Source organism: Eumetopias jubatus, unplaced genomic scaffold (genome assembly GCF_037043125.1).
Source record: "Eumetopias jubatus isolate StellerSeaLion01/CBP00866 unplaced genomic scaffold, mEumJub1_p1.0 scaffold_1, whole genome shotgun sequence".
Lineage (NCBI taxonomy): Eukaryota > Metazoa > Chordata > Mammalia > Carnivora > Otariidae > Eumetopias > Eumetopias jubatus.
The window spans coordinates 48,035,304-48,051,965 of NW_028274807.1; the positions used below are offsets into that span (position 1 = coordinate 48,035,304).

Consider the following 16,662-nt stretch of genomic DNA (forward strand, 5'->3'; position numbering starts at 1 on the left):
TTGGGACCAGAAGGAGCGGAGTTCAAATGCCAGCTCTGTAACTTAATTATCAGTGGGGCCTCTGGCTACTCACTGAACATACTACACCCTGAATTTCTTGATTTGTAAATTATGAATACTGGATAACCATGCCCACTTTGATGGGTTGTTTACAAAGATTATGCAAATGGCACTGCCTTAAAGCTGGCACATAGTAATTGCTCAATGATTGGTTACTTAATGAAGGCCATCCATTACATTTTAGCCACAAGACAGAAATCCAAGACGGCTTTGTAAGATTTTTTGTAAATTCATATTAAACTAATTTGGTAACAAAACCCAATCTGAACCATATGAGGCCACTAAGTATTTCTCAAATCTCACTGAATAGTCTGTGTAATTATTCACAGTTTAATTGTAGGAATATTAACGTTTAATTAAGGGGTGCTAGCCACGCCTCCACTGAAGAGGTCTAGACAACCTAATACATTTCTAAAATCCAAAGATTTTCTGAATTCTAAAACATGTCTGACCCCAAGAGTTTTAGATACGAGATTGTAGATCTCAATTGTTTTCTTTCTTTATTCTAAAGAGATTTAATATTTTTAGAATATTTTACCCATTGGAAAGATGGCATTTATTAATTTAGTAATCCACATTTGATTTCTCATGATTCAAAGATTTATATTGCATTAATACCAGTCAGTACCTCTGAAAAGCATGGCTTTCCGAAGTCATCACACTAAATTTATACTATTCCAGTCCAAATTAGCCTGGCCTGCCTGAATATTGCTACATAAAAGGATTCCAATAGGCCTTTAAAAAAGTACAGATAGCCCCTTCTTGGATACCAAGTTGTGGGAACCACTGTCTTACCTCAGGTGCCAGTACTACTATTTCCAGGTATGTACACAGTTCTTTATACTTCCAAGAATTTGATGAAATTTCCATAAACTTCTAGATTCTCAAATTGCTATTCCTACGTTTCTGGCAAAATTGAAATCCAGAGATATTGGGTGGTTTATCCAAGTCCAAGGAAGATTCATCTAGTCTAGCTCACCTAGTGCAATTCTCTCATATCACAAACAATGAACCTGAGGGCAGCCAGTTCTCTCTGTCACTCTGCAAGTTAAGTGCAAGGTCAAAACTGGATCTCAGTTCACACCAAGCTGTACTTCTTGCTCTGTTTTTATTTATTTTTTTAAAAACTGTTTTAAAGATTTTATTTATTTATTTGAGAGAGAGAGAGCGTGTGTGCACACAAGCATGGGGAGCGGCAGGCAGAGGGAGAGCGAGAAGCAGGCTCCCTGCTAAGCAAGGAGCCCAATGTGGGGCTCGATCCCACGACCCTGGGATCGTGACCTGAGCTGAAGGAATATGCTTAACCAACTGAGCCACCCAGGCACACCCCTGCTCTGTTTTTATTGAGAACGTCATCATTAGCCAGTAGAGTAAGGTGTAGCCAACCCCCCAGACCCTAACGCTCAAATTGATGCCAGCTGCTAATGTTTTGTCCCAACTTCATTAGCTTTTGATGAGGGGGTTTATACTTTAGCTATAACATAGATTTTGTCTAATTTTTCCCTTCTTAGTTAGGTGCCTAGATTAACCCTAGAGTCACTCCACTACCTTTGAATGTTATTAGGTCCCAGAGTAAATTAAAACACAGCTGGCCTGTTTCCAACCCCTTCTTGGGAAGCAGAGAATAAGGAATCTTAGTCAAACATGAGTGCAGCCTAAGTACCCTAAGAGCCAAGAGTCACAGCATCATCATATTAGACCTTTGCTCATAGATTTTGGCCTGATGTACCACATTACTCTTCCACTTAGAAAGTGGAAAGGATCGTGGCACCAAGTGAGGAAAAAGGAAGGCTGTAAACAGAATTACTGACCAACAAAAGCAGAAGTGTTCTCATTTCCTCCACATGGGAATTTTCATGACTCCAGTCTTTGTCCCTTTCGTTCATGATTTATGTCAGCAAATACATCAACATCATGTAACTTTTTGAATGAATTGGCATCTAGCTGACCTACTTTCTCCAAAATTCTAATTCATACTACCCTCTGGAGCTAAACTTTTAAAAGTCTTGAAAAAGAGAGAAAGATGTACACAGACAAATCATACCTCAAAGCAGCATCACAAACTTCATATTCTGAGACTATCATCCCAATTGCTTATTTGAAGCTCGAAATTCAAGTCCCTTCATTATCCTGGCACACAATACTTCTTCCTTTATTACTTCTCAACATGTCTTACTTCTTTTTGGCCAGTATAACTTTCTCACATCCTGCAGTGCACTTTGACCCATGCTCACATTGTCACCCGGTATGGATTCCCTCTATCTTCTGTTTGTCTTCTCTACACCCCTCCACCCACTCAATTATTACACCATTGGTCTTTTCAGTGCTCAGCAAAAAGGTTAAGCAATTTTTGCCCTTTCAATCTGATTAAGTTTGTCAAGCATTCCTTCAAATGAATGTTTGGACTAGTATTCAATTTTACATGACTGGATAATTTCCCCTGATATTTTAGGGTATATCTCCATGCATCCTATAATAATTTTTAATCTTTGATAAGTTATTCTTCATCCTAATTCTAGTTTAATGGTTTGGAACACTAGTCATGTGATGACAGTTCTCTTTCAATGTTAGTATGAAAACTTCTGGTGAATGCCATAAGTTAGAGTTAACAGAAAAATAATATAGCATGATATGAGCTTAACTAGGAAAACATTTATAAGCAAAATGGCAGATATGTGGCCCAGAAAAGTCCAGGAGTACGGAGTAATAAAACTACTAGAAAAACATTTTATTGTATCTTGTAAGAAATAAAGCCTAGACCAATCAAGAGTGAGACAAAATAAAAAATGTGATCGTTCCAGGAAAACACCACCATTATGGCTGAGGAAAAGATTGCACATTGGTAAAGTAGAACTTTGGATCTAGGACAGTTGTTTCTAATTCTCTTTTTGTAACATCCTAGGGTATCTCTAAATAGTTCAAAAGGGTGTTGTGAAATACTAAAAGAAAAAAAAGTCTTTCAAAATCAAATTAGGATTAATCCTCTTTTAATTTTTAAAAGTAAATACATGCCCAGTAGCATTAAATCACATGTCTGTGTTTCAATAAAACTATATAGTTGACCCTTGAACAATGTGGGGGTTGGGACATTGGCCCGCCATACAGACAAAAGTCTGCATATAACTTTTGACTCCCCAAAACTTAACTACTTATAGCCTACTACTGACTGGAAGCTTTACTGATAACAGAGTCAATTAACACGTATTTTGTCTGTGATATGTATTCTATATTTGTATTCTTACAATAAAGTTAGCTAGAGAAAAGAAAATGTTAAGAAAATCATAAGGAAGAGAAAATACATTTACAGTACTGTATTTATCAAAAAAAAAAAAAATCTGTGTATAAGTGGACCAGTGCAGTTTAAACCCATATTGCTCAAGGGTCAACTATACTTGTAAAAATTGGCAGTTGGCTGGATTTGTCCACCAGGTCATAATTTACCAACTCCTAGTCAACATCATTAGTCTTCTAGGAAATGCAAGTTAAAATCACAGTAAGATACCACATACCCAAGAATGGATAAAATTAAGACTGTCAATAACAAGTGTTAGGCAGGGTTTGAAATAATTGGAGCCCTCATACATATTTAATGTGAATGTTAAGTGGTGTGACCACTTGTGAAAACTGTTGGACAGCTACCAAATAACCTATCAGTTTCATTCCTAGGTATTTTTTGAGAAAACATGAAAAATAATGCCATGCTAAGACTTGTATGCAGATACTCAAAGCAGCACCAAACTGGAAATAGCCCAAATGTCCGTCAATAGTTAAAGGGATAAACACATTATGGCTAACCCATACAATGAGGTAGGACCAGCTACAAAACAAGACAAATTACTTATGTAATTCAACATGGCTGAATCTCTTGTCTGGTATGAGATCATGCCACTTAGCATGGGCAGGACCTTCCTCATCGCTGAGTAGTAGGCCTTTCTCAGAGATGAAAGGCTTTCCTCCGATGGATGGTCATTCAATCCTCTTGCCATTACAGCAACTGGTGAAATTAGTTTTAATAGTACCTGATATTATGATTCACATTCAACAAATGGTACATATATAAAATTAGCAAGTCCTTTTTAGGCATTATTATCTTCCCAGAACTGACAGTTCAAAGTTTCAAATGTTTTCTATATTCCTCTTACACAATGGATTGCAGGTGGAAAATATTCCGATGCCTTTATGGTCACATCTTCAGTTTATGTATTAAGCAGGGCAGTTACTATCCAGCAACGCATTCAAAAGCTTCCAAAAACCATGTTTGATGGCATAAATTGTATTTAATTGAACTGTGATGTTAAGTTATACAAACCATAATTTTAACATAGGACTTGGCAATAATTTAACATATGCTTTAATTCTTAGAGAGCCAAAAGAGACCATATAACAGGCCTAGTACTCAAAGGACTCCCTGTCCTGGTACCATGATCCAAGGAAATGTGTTAGAAGGGGAAAAATAACCATATGGAGATTCATTAATTTTCCTGTGGCAGCCACAGTATGAAGGGAGTGGCCAGAGTCAATTATACAAGAATCTTCAGTTGTTTCTGATCCTTAAATAGAAATGTGTTGTCTGTAGTCGATATAGCATGGCTTTTCTTACCAAAAACAACAACAAACTGAAAGCCAGTGATATGAGTGGAAACTTTCCATAGCAGAAAGAGCATGAGAGTTTTAGTTAAATATTTTAAGGAGAATAAAGACTAAATGTTTCAATCAATTAAAAACAATTAGACATTATAAAAACTACTTCCACCGGTGCTGTAACAGCAAGATGCTTGTACAACATTCCATTAGAAGAGAGTCTGTGCAAAGTGGTTATGAAGATAAAGAAAGGAATGGCCCATTCTGCAGTGACATGATGGCATGCCAGACAATTGCTTTGTCATGGTGGTATATATACAGAATTATAATTAAAAGCACTCACAAAGTAATTCCTAGAAAAATCCTTTTTAAAATTCCAATTTATTGTATTCCATCTATTATTAATCCCATATATCTCATGGTATCCAGGCTCTCTGGCTCCCAGACGGGAATTCCTTCTCAAAATCCACAGATTCTCTGTCACTCTCTTCCCAATTCTTTGGGAATGAAGTTCTACCAAGGCCCAACGGAGAATTAATGACAGCTTGCAAAGAGTTAGTGTGCAGTAAACATGTAGTAGCTCTACCACATGTCTTCCAGAAACAGGGACGCCACTGACAGTTGTTTGAATTGGGCATTGCAAAACTCTAAATGGCATCATTCAAACCATCTTTTATTTATAGCCCTATACATTAACCACACTCACAAAGACCATGCGGAAATAGTTGCTACTTATGAAAATGGGTGATTTGATAAGGGTAACTAACTTGAAATTCTCTAAACTCTCCCCATAGGCCTCAGGCTGCTCCTGCCCACCCTTCTTACTTCATGCCTTTGATTTCTATCTTCCCTGCCTTCTGATCCTGCTGACACTGGTAATAAGGGATATGGGTGGCAGGATGCCTTATGTAAAGATGGGAACTCAGCCACAAATATTTTGGACATTGTGCTTTCTAATGTACAAATGAAATTGCTTCACTCAATATACACAATTCAGGTGATGAATCAGAAATCTAAATAAGAACAACAGTTTAAAAGATTTGGGGCATTCGGGAAATGGTGAATTAATAGCACCCAGCTTTAGAGATGAACAGAAGGCATCCCCACTTGTGTTTTAACTCAAATCTAAAAACAGACGGGGAAAATCCTGACGAAAACAGGTTAGATTATATATAAAATGAGACTTTTATAAATCTACAGAAAAAATGTCATTTTTTAAAAAGTGCAGAAAAAAGTTGGGTAAAAGTCCCATAAGCCACATGAACAGCTGCCAGAGTGGGAATGGGGGCCCTTAAAGAAACTCTGAACTTGACTTTACACATACACGATCAACGTGAGCAGAAACCTCAACCTACAGCATTTTGTGATCGCTGCTCTAGTGCAAGCAGAACAGCATGTTCTCTCTCCAATGCCTCGTGGGGAGTTTGCACTGGAAGACATGTTCCTGCATGCAACACGTGCTTTCAGAGGTCAGGAAATAAAAAGTCCCAGTTTACCTGAAGAGCTCCCTTTATAAAGCCACACCCAAACAATTGCCATTGAGCCATAACTCCCAGGTGTCAACTAGCTAACTTTTTATTAGGATATTATGGTTACCAAATACCTGGAGAATGTTTGCCATTGAATTTAGAAAGAAATGACATTTTGCTAGAAATCCGAGAGGGAAAATGTTTTCTTCCTAATGGAGCACTTTATTTCTGTTTGCCCAGCTGTTTGTGTAAGTGAGTTCCATTTCAGCTAAAACAACCACAGTTTCCACCGTGGTCACAATTCCCAGTGCCCTGATTCCTCAGGCCAATACTTCACCATCTGGTGACTTTGGATGACTGAATGAGACAGACTGAACCTGCTGATGTTGACATTTCAGCACCACTTGGCAGGACTAATACTTTTACCAAAGGAGCAATAATTTCATTACCTACCTTGTAACCCAACCAACAGCCAAGCAGGAAAATTACTTTTCATAGATTACCCTCTAAGTCAACAGCCTTTCATTCTTTGGGAAAAATCTCATCCTGAGACATACCTTCAATCTAATTCTCCTAAAATTACGCTTTAAAGACCGGAGCATGTTGAGGGTGGGGGACAACCACATGCAACCAAAAACTACATATTTGCTAGAAGGGAAGGGGGGCAGTGACATGGTTAACTTCAAACAACAAAATCTAAATAAATTCTGCATTTGCCTTGGGAAATGTGTATATCCATTCATCTGCTTTCACTTTATTCATTCGCTACTAGATACTAGGCATTAGTTATACCAATTCAAATATGATCTGTTACATCACAAAGATTAGGCAGTCTAGTAAATTAGGCAGATGGGTAAGTCAATGATTTCAGTACAGCATCATTCCTACAATTAGTACCATGTGGCTATAACAGAGGAACTCTAAATCTGATAGAAGATAATAAAGGATGTACAAAGAAAGTGTCCCCTTAGCTTTGTTAAGCTAGTCACAAAAATTGTTTTTACTACATGAAAATATGCCAAATGCAAGTAGGGAAGTAGATCTCAAAGTACTTTGTAATACTTCTACCACTTTAGATAATTGGTATATTCTTATTATTTTTAAATATATATAAAATAAAAAGAAGAAATCATACAGGCTAAGAGACTTAACAAAACCCATTTCTCTTCTTTTTGTTCTTTTTCTGATTTTTCGTGAAAACACTGGAGTTGATCTGCTTACATTCCCTTGCTATGTAAAGTAAGGAGCGATGGTAATTGATGCTCCTGATGGAAGGTAGAATAGGCTCCAGGCCAGGATTCTTCAAAGACTCACCCCCTCCCCCCTTAGAGCATCAGCATCACCTTGGGAACTTGTTAGAAGTACAATTTCTCAGACCCCACTCCAGACCTCTTGAATCAGAAACTTTGGGATGGAGGCAACAATCTGTATTTTAGCAAACTGGGTAATTCCAATGCATACTCAGCTTTAAGAACCATTACTCTTTGAAAATTCAGTGCATCAAAAATAAAATTTATAGGCCCAATTTCTTTTGAAAGAGATTTACAGATATACAGTATCAGAGAAAAAAAAGACCTCAGTCACCAAGTTATTAAATTTCCTATGACGAGAATTTTACATATATTTTGATCTGTGAACAAACTGTGAATTAGAGTTTTCCAGAATAAATTCTGGAGACTCGTAAGGTAAGATGTTTAATAATATTTGGAAAATTTCTCTGACTTCTAGCATCAGTTATAGGTCTTTATAGGCCTTTAACCAATCTATTTAAAGACTTAGAAGTACGATGAGCTAACGTTTTATTACAAAAAATTTCAAACAGAGAAATATTTCAAGAATTGTGCAGTGCACATCCAAGAGTCACCACCCAGAGACAATGATGTAAATCTTACTATATTTCTTTCATCATATTTATCTACCTCTCTATCTGTCCATCAATCCATCTTATTTTTAAGTGGATTTCAAAATAAATTATATTTCAGTATTCTTCACTACTCAACACTTCAGTAGGTATATCATTAACTAGAATTCAGTATATTTTTCTTTTGAGGTAAAACTTATATATAAGAAAATACATAAATCTTAACTCTACATGGCTGAGTTTTTCAAATGCCATATATCTATGTAACCCAAACCTAGACAAGATTTAGAATATTACCTTCACCTAGAAAGTCTCCTCATGCCTCTTGTCAGTCCATTTCCACCCCATCCTCCCAGAAACAAGTTTTGTTCTGATTTTTACCAAACCATAGATTAATTTTACCTGTTCTAGACTTCAGTGAAATTGAATCATATGATACGCACTCTTATGTAAGGCTTCTTGCACTCACCATAATGTTTTGGAAATTTGTCAGTTTTATTGCATACATCAGTAGTAGTTTTGCTGTTATTTTCATTGAGCACTATTCAGGTAATTATTAAAATCAACATTTTTCCATATTCCCATGTCTTCAGAGTATCCACCTCTCTTAAATTACTATATTTTAAAATGTTGATTGTATTGTAATAAAGTTTTCTCTGAGAACAAGGGAAAATTATATTATACATATTTTTCTTTCCAGTTATTTATTTACCTTATACTATTTGCCAGAAAAATAAAACAATACACTGTTATTTACAATAGGTGCTTAATTTTTCAGACTTAAATAAATGATTAATAGTAAATGCAGACAAAACTATATAATGATTTCATCTTCACTGGAATGCTGAATACTAGTCACTGATACTCAAGATCTTGCATATCTTTCCTTCTCACTCCCAGCTAATGGAACACTAGGCACCTTTTGACAACGAAGTGTAATATAGACTTTCCCTATGTCTAAGAGTGATTTTCACTGATACAAAAGTGGTTAAGTTTAAACATGTGCCATTTAAAAAATTGCTTGTCCTAACAATCTCAAAATGATCTGGTACCAAAAAACAGATCAATTGTCATTTGGATTATTATCACTCTACTGGTCAATTTCCCAAAAGGACCAATACTCCTTTTTTTCCACCTCCTCTCAGTAACTCTAATTTCAATATACATTAAATTTCACTAACCAAGTAGAAGTCAAGTTTAATCAAAGTACTACTTTATCGGACAAAGCAGAAAATGCACAACTTCCATCAGCACTGTAGGAAATCCTCCACATACAAGATTACATATTTCCATTGTGAAATCATTGTCCCAGGGAGTAAATCAGAAATACTCTTGATAAAAATGAAAATTTTGCCATCTTATAAAAAACTGTGAAGCACTAACAAAACTTTCTTAAATAAATCTGGCTTTTACTTATTTATTTTTGCAGTCTCACAAATAAAAACAAGAGATATAGCTAGAACAAATGGTTTCATCTGCCATCATTGTTTAGATGTTTGAAATCTTCATGAATTTTAGTTTGTTCGGTTAATAAATACCCAGTGCTGATGATATACAGCTGCTTATTTTGAGATTTCACAGCATCAAAAGCCTTCCATAAGCTAGAAGAAAATGGCTAAACCATCATGACAGTTTGATCAGGTGGCCTCATGAACAAGGCAGAGTAGTAGGTCACGAGACTTACAAGGCTCTAGGAAGAGCCACCTGCTAACAACCCCATAGTAAGTCATCCCATTTTAATATGTTGTAGAACAAACAGAGGGGTTCTGACATCAACTTTGCCTTTCACTGTGTTTGACCTGAGTCACTTGTCCTCTCTGAGGATTACTTTTCTCCTCTGTAGAATAAATTAGAGAATCCCAAATCCATTTTAAATCTCATATTCAAGGATATCTCTAACACTTCATCCAGACAAAATACTATATTGTTATTAAAATAAAGGAAAATAAATCAGAAAATGAATTTGTTTATAGAAATACTACCCTAATAATTTCCAGATAATATTTATTTTTTATACAACTCCCAAAATTTACCTCAAATATGAAAAAGAGAACATATGGAAAAAATGTTTGTGACTGTCACAAATATTTTTTACAGCTTTTGTGAGGTATATATACTCACACAACATAAAATTCACCTATTTTTAAAAATTCAGCAACTTTTGGCAGACTTTTAGAATTTACTAAATCTATCACAATCCAGTTTGAAAATATTTCCATCACTCTAAAATATTCCCCTGTATCCATTTGTAGTCAATGGGCATACCCTTAACTCCCACACTTAGCTCTAAGCAACCACTTGTCTGCTTTCTGCTTTTCTGGTAATTTAATATAAATGAGTTCATACAACATGTAGTCTTTGTGTCTGGCTTCTTTCACGTGGTATAGTGTTTATGAGATTCATTCATCCATGGTGTATCATTAGTTCATTCCTCTTGATTGCTTGATAACATTTCACTTTGTGGATCACATTTTGTTTATCCATTTTCTCAGCTGATGAATAGTTGGATTACTTCCAGTTTGGGGTTATTATGAATAATGCTGCTATTATGAATAATGCTACAAGTATTTGTGTGGGCATATGTTTTCATTTTTCTTGGATAAATACCTAGGTGTAAAATAGCTGGGCGGTATGGTAACTTTATGTTTAAATTTTTAATAAACTGGGGAAAACTTTTCCATTTTTATATTATTTTTCAAGATTATAAATATAACTCTTGCTTGAGGACAACACCAAGTTGTAAACATCCAGAAAATGAGCTATATTGTTTTTTACTATCACTAAATATGTTATATAATAAAATCGGTAATTTTAAACTGAGATTTCTATCTTTAGTCATTAATGAAACAAGACCACTTACCTTGTTACAATAATTATTTGGAATGGAGTGGGAGCAATTTGTCACAGCAACTCCACTTTATGCCAAATGCAAGAAATGAGCTTTTTGCAAAATAGTAAGATGGTTACTGACATTCATAGCAATGACTATGATACAGGATAAGTTACTGAGTTGTCTTCTGTCTCTAGTCATTTCCATAATAAGAATTTTTTACCTTATACAAATTATGCAAATATTTGTCCACCAGAGAATTAACCAGCTCCGGAGAGATTGACTTTATTATTATTTATACCTAAAATTAAAGTGAAATTAGATATAAACTCTGGCCTTGTGAAGCAAATGACTTAGCTATTTATCCAGGTAGTCAGAAGAACCTGACAAACTATAGTAACTTGGGATATATTTTTATTTTAATCATATTTGTCATTGTTTCTTTTCCAATGAATTAAAATCCAAACAGAATTAAAACATTTTGAATTTCTAAAACGTTTTTCAGTATTAATAAAGTATGCCTTGTTGTTACCTTTTCTGGTAGTTTGTGATTCATGTAGCATTTTCTAGGTGAGAAAAAGAAAGTCAACATGGCTTGAAATCATTGCCTTTCAGTCTGACATTATTAAAATATCCCAGCCTGCATGGTGGATGGGACTCAAGTTTAAGTCTAGACACTTAAAATAGACTTTTATAATATTTATCAAATGTTAACAAAATCTAACTGAATGAACTATTTGGGGTAAAATCTTCTTGACTTAAAATTGTAGAAATAAAAAGAAAGGCTGCCTCATAACTCTTTTTTATGTGACTTTTTTTTCTTTTTCTTGCATTTAGAACTTTAGAGCTGTGACAAATTGCTCCCACTCCATTCCAAATTCTAAACTGGGAGACAAAGAAGTGAGCTTGTTCTTTGAGTATTCCAAGTACTATGCAGAGGAGATTGTCCCTTAGACATTGAAAATGGGAATAAGTCAATTCCCACTGGTCACACCATTTCCTAGTGTGGGATGAATCCGTTTGGTTGTAAGTAGAGGAAAAGAGGCCAGGAGACAGGATCAAGGACCAAAGTAAGTTGAAGTTGAGATAGTAAACTGTGAGGTAACAGCAGCTCTGAAGCTGAGAAAAGAGAAAAAAATACCTGACAAGACAGCTTATTGGTACCAGAAAATAGACAAAAGGGATACTAGAATAAAAATCCAGGGGTTGCACTGCAGAGATGCCCAGCCCTTCGAGAGATCCACAACTCCTATGACCCGAGGAAGTGACAAATGTAAAGGGTGGGTAGGAATTAGTTAGTCAAAGTGTCTGTGTACATCTGGGGTGAGGACAGAGGACAGAAACAGTAATTGGTACACTTAGAAATACTAAAGGTCAGTGTAGTTGGGGTGTAATGGGGCAAGGGGGGCACAGTGATGCTTCAAAGGATAGAAGGGGTCCCTGTAGGCCACATTAAAAGACCTATCATTGTTTTAAAAGCAGATCTAAAGTATTTTCCTCCACTAAGCTACACACACACACACACACACACACACACACACACACACACACACACATACACACAGTTTGAGAAATGAATAATATAAAATTTAAAATCTTAGACAGTTCTAAAATTTATCCACATGATAGAAATCTTGTCTCACATGCCCTTAGCAACAAGCAACTCAAGTAAAATGCTCAGAGCAAAATTTGTTTTGAGTAGGAAAAAATATGCTATTTTTAATAAAAGAAATCAAGATATTTTATACATAGATTACAGTTTAAATGGAGTACAATTAATACAGATCCCTCCTGCAAACATCAGATGTATTATTAAAATCAATTGTTATTGCAACCAACTCAGCCAGATTTATTTGTGAGTCAAGGAAATAAAAGCTTACTTCTCTTAAGCAAACAAAAAAGGCAATTGTTATTAATTCTATTCTTTAGCCAAAAGCTAAATGAAAACAAAACTGGCTCTAATTGACTCTATTGGTAGGAACAGCCTGAGAAGTATGCTGCTTACAACTTACTGTAATTCTGTGTTTCCCAAATTATTCCTTTATTGCACTCCATCCCAGGCTGGTAGCATATTTCCTATTCTGCTGCCTGGCATAGTTTCACCTCCTTCCTACCTACCCCCATAATAATCCCTGCATGGACTTTTTAACTTAAAACTTACACAAATAATTCACACTTATTCTAGTTAACAAAATTAAAGAATTGCAGAGATAAAATTTGTTTTAAAAATTACCCATTATCTAATACATGGTGATGACTTTGGTGAAGATTTTTAATATCTCCTTCCAGATATTTTTTTCCTGGGTATGATAAATATGACAGCTTACAAAGATAGGATTATATTTTAAGTGACGTTTTATAACCTGCACTTCCCTTAACATAAATATATTTCTGTCTACTCATTTTTACTGACCACACTATCTTTTAATTATTCATAGGAACCTTCCTTTGATAGTAAATAAACATGCCATTTCACCTCCATGAGTTAGTAGAGTTTATCATTTCAATAATTTCACAATTGACTTTATTTTGGCAAACTCTGGTATTCGTTTTAGAGATGAGGACTTGATCTTATAAAGTTTGTATAATTAGTTTGAGCCTAGTTTTTTTTAAATCACTTTTGAGATCTGTCATATTTAATCCATTGACAATTGGATAAACTCATTGTATTGTTCATGAGATTATTCCTAACAAATTTTCGGGCTGTGGGGGTGACAACATTTCTATGTCCCCGAGAATCTCTGCTTGTTCCTATAAGGAGTCGCATTTTCGGGAGAGGGGACTGTATAGTGGGAAAACACAGGGTTTGGAGCCAGAAAACCTGTGTCCAAGTCCCAAGTTAAACCCACAATTGCCCTAATTATTTAAATAGTTAATGGCTGAATGCCACATTTTTCCCTATAAAATAGGATTAATCCTACATAGCTACCATCTCAGAGTAGCTGGTAAGATTAAATGAAATACTTTATGAAAACAGTACAACTGTACAACTCAGTGATAGTTGTTACTGATATGACCTTATTTGTGTTTTCCTTTCAATTTGGCTATACTTTGAATTTTTAAAGTTCTTTGCATTTCAACCAAATATTCATGCTGTAAATATAGACATAACTTACATGTGATTATAAACTATACAAGGACAGGGTCACTGGCACAGAGAGAATATTTAATAAATATTTTTTGAATGAACAAATATATACTTTTCTTAAATGAGTAATATTGTGCTTGATAGGAATCATTGCTTATACACAAATGACTCTCCTCAAAGAAAATGTATTGTATTGGAGGATATAAACTTGTAAGAGTTATTACTCAATACACTCAATAAATTCTACATAGAGGAATAAGCCTCAGGCTGAGGTAATTCAGAGGAATGCCGACTAATTAGAAAGGGATGGGTCAGGAGTGGCATCATAGAAAAAGTGACATGTGAGCCAGGTCTTGAATGCCAAGAAGGACTTGTCCAGAAAACAGGAGGAAGAGAATGTCAGACTGAGAAAAAGTAAAGAGGTGTGTTTGTATGCTGATGTCTGTGATAATCTGTTCTACAAGACATTGTATAGAGCATGTGTTACCAAAACTTCTCATTCAAAACAGTCTTTCCATCCACCCTCCAATTTAAAATTAATATAAGATCATAAACATCTGATGCCATTTCATAACATTTCCACATTTGTTCTAAGGACATGGAAATCTTTCTTCTGAGTGGGAAGTTATTTTTAAGAGTTCCAAACATCAAAAAATATATTCACTTAATTTCCATTCCATTCCAGGCATCTTGTACTAGTCATTCAGGGTAACCTGACACCCAGTTTCATGAAGCTGGGACAGCATGGCCAGGGGCCATGATGCTAAACCAAGCATGCTAAATTCCACCCACTGAGGATGAAGAGATGAACTTCAGTTCTCTCTAATGAGCAATGGTGGACTAACTCCTAACATTTACCTGTGATAACCACTGTTCACGGAACAGCAGCTAAAAATCTGTTATTTTCCACAGTAGCATTAGAACAATTTCAATGGTTTCAGTGATTCTAGAAATGTCTGGGACAAGTCTAGTACAGATTGGAGAATTCCATGCTTCAGACATTTAAGTTTTCATTCTCCATAATTTCTCCGTAACATTCAACACATTTGACTACCTCAATGCATGTGCTTTCACATTTGCATCCATGCGTACACACACCCAGCCACCCATACCCACCTTGGTTTCACTCTTTGACACAACCTTATCCTCAATCTGATTTTCCCTTACTTTTCTTCCTCTTCTAGCCCTTATAACTTGGCAATTCATTAAGATTTAATCTTATGCTCTTTCAGAGAACTCCTTTCACCCAAGTCTTCAATAAGAACAGCTGCTAACTACTATGTAACTTAGCTTACTCTGAAATCTGCAACTCTATTTCTGAATACTCACTCAGCTCTAGTCCTCCAGACCTCCTGAACTACTGATACGGTCATTGATGACACTAAAACCCAACCATCACAATCTTCAAAAACCAATTTACTTTTCTGCCTTTCCTACCTGCCCCCCTTCTTCTGCCATAGTCTCAGGCACCGGCATCATCTTTTTCTCACTCTTCAGATAGAGTTCTCCCAAACCCCCATGTAGGATGGCCTCATCATAATATTCATAGAGTTAGCCAGAAAACACCAGCCAATAGTACCCATTTCTGTGATCACCCAACTCACCACCTCTCCAATCTATCCTTCCTAATATTTCCAAATTAATAATCATACAATCCTACTTTGTTACGCTACCCCTTCCCCCTTCTACCACTAGCACCAAAACAGTAGATGACTCCTGAATGCTCACAGCATAAAGGTTAAAATAATACTATCATCATAAACGGGAAAGAAGATAGACTTCCACAAAATAGCATCCCAGGCACAAGCTGAATAGTGTGCGTACAAAGATGAGTAAGACATGTCTCACCTTGCACTTCAGAAATGGGGGATTCTCAGTAACGAAGGATACTGATCTCTAAGTGCTAACTCTAAAGCATGATAAAGGCTATGTCCAGAGTGTTACATTTGCAAAGGAAGAAGAGAGTTTTCTGAGGCATGAAGGAAGGCACTTTTAGGAACACATCTTAGAGAAAGTAATACTATTTTTGCCCTTGAGGAGATTACCAGACAGTTGGAGAGACTATTGATATACAAAGCAATGTTTGCCATATATTGAATTTACAGGAAGTAGAGATTACTCTCCAGGGAAATGTCCATGAGGAAGGTGGGACTTCAACTGAGCCTCAAAAATAAGAATCAAATGAAAAGTAGAATTTAGAAGAGCATTTCAGGTTGGAAAATGATAGAAACAGAAACCCACATTAAACTACAAACCCTGCCTATAGTTACAAAAAGTAAATAGGCCAGTTTGGTTGAAAGAGAACGATGATGTTCACAGTTACTTGGAATCTTGGAGCTGGAAGGGGCTTAAAAGCAGCTGTGTCAGTTCTCTCTCTCTCTCTCTCTCTCTCTCTCTCTCTCTCTCTCACAATGACACTAGACAGATACAGTGGAGCCAGACTGTGGTTTACCCCTTAATGAACTGAGAATCTTTCTCCCTCCTCAACACTAGTTTGTCTAATAAAGGCCCAGAGACAGTGATCCAAGGCATTGCATTTCTGGTTTTCATCAGAATATTTTCCTCTCAAACACAGTATTAAGATATGCAGGTGATATTTGCCTTTTAGAAACTATGCAGTGATCATTTCAAAACTTATTGTTATTTTCTATTGTGACATATTTAAACAAACCTTGGAATTGGCAATACAAACAGGAAACATTAACTTCAAGCCAAAAAGGCAACAACTCTGATTTTTTGGCAAAATTATAAAAAGGCTCAAGAGAGCTGGGAA

At 35.9% G+C, this 16,662-nt stretch overlaps 1 protein-coding gene across 10 annotated transcripts in view; it reads right to left on the bottom strand.

The window, feature by feature from the left end:
• Nucleotides 1–16,662, bottom strand: part of ABI3BP (ABI family member 3 binding protein) — a 238,445-nt gene that overhangs the window by 179,536 nt on the left and 42,247 nt on the right. The window lies entirely within an intron of this gene.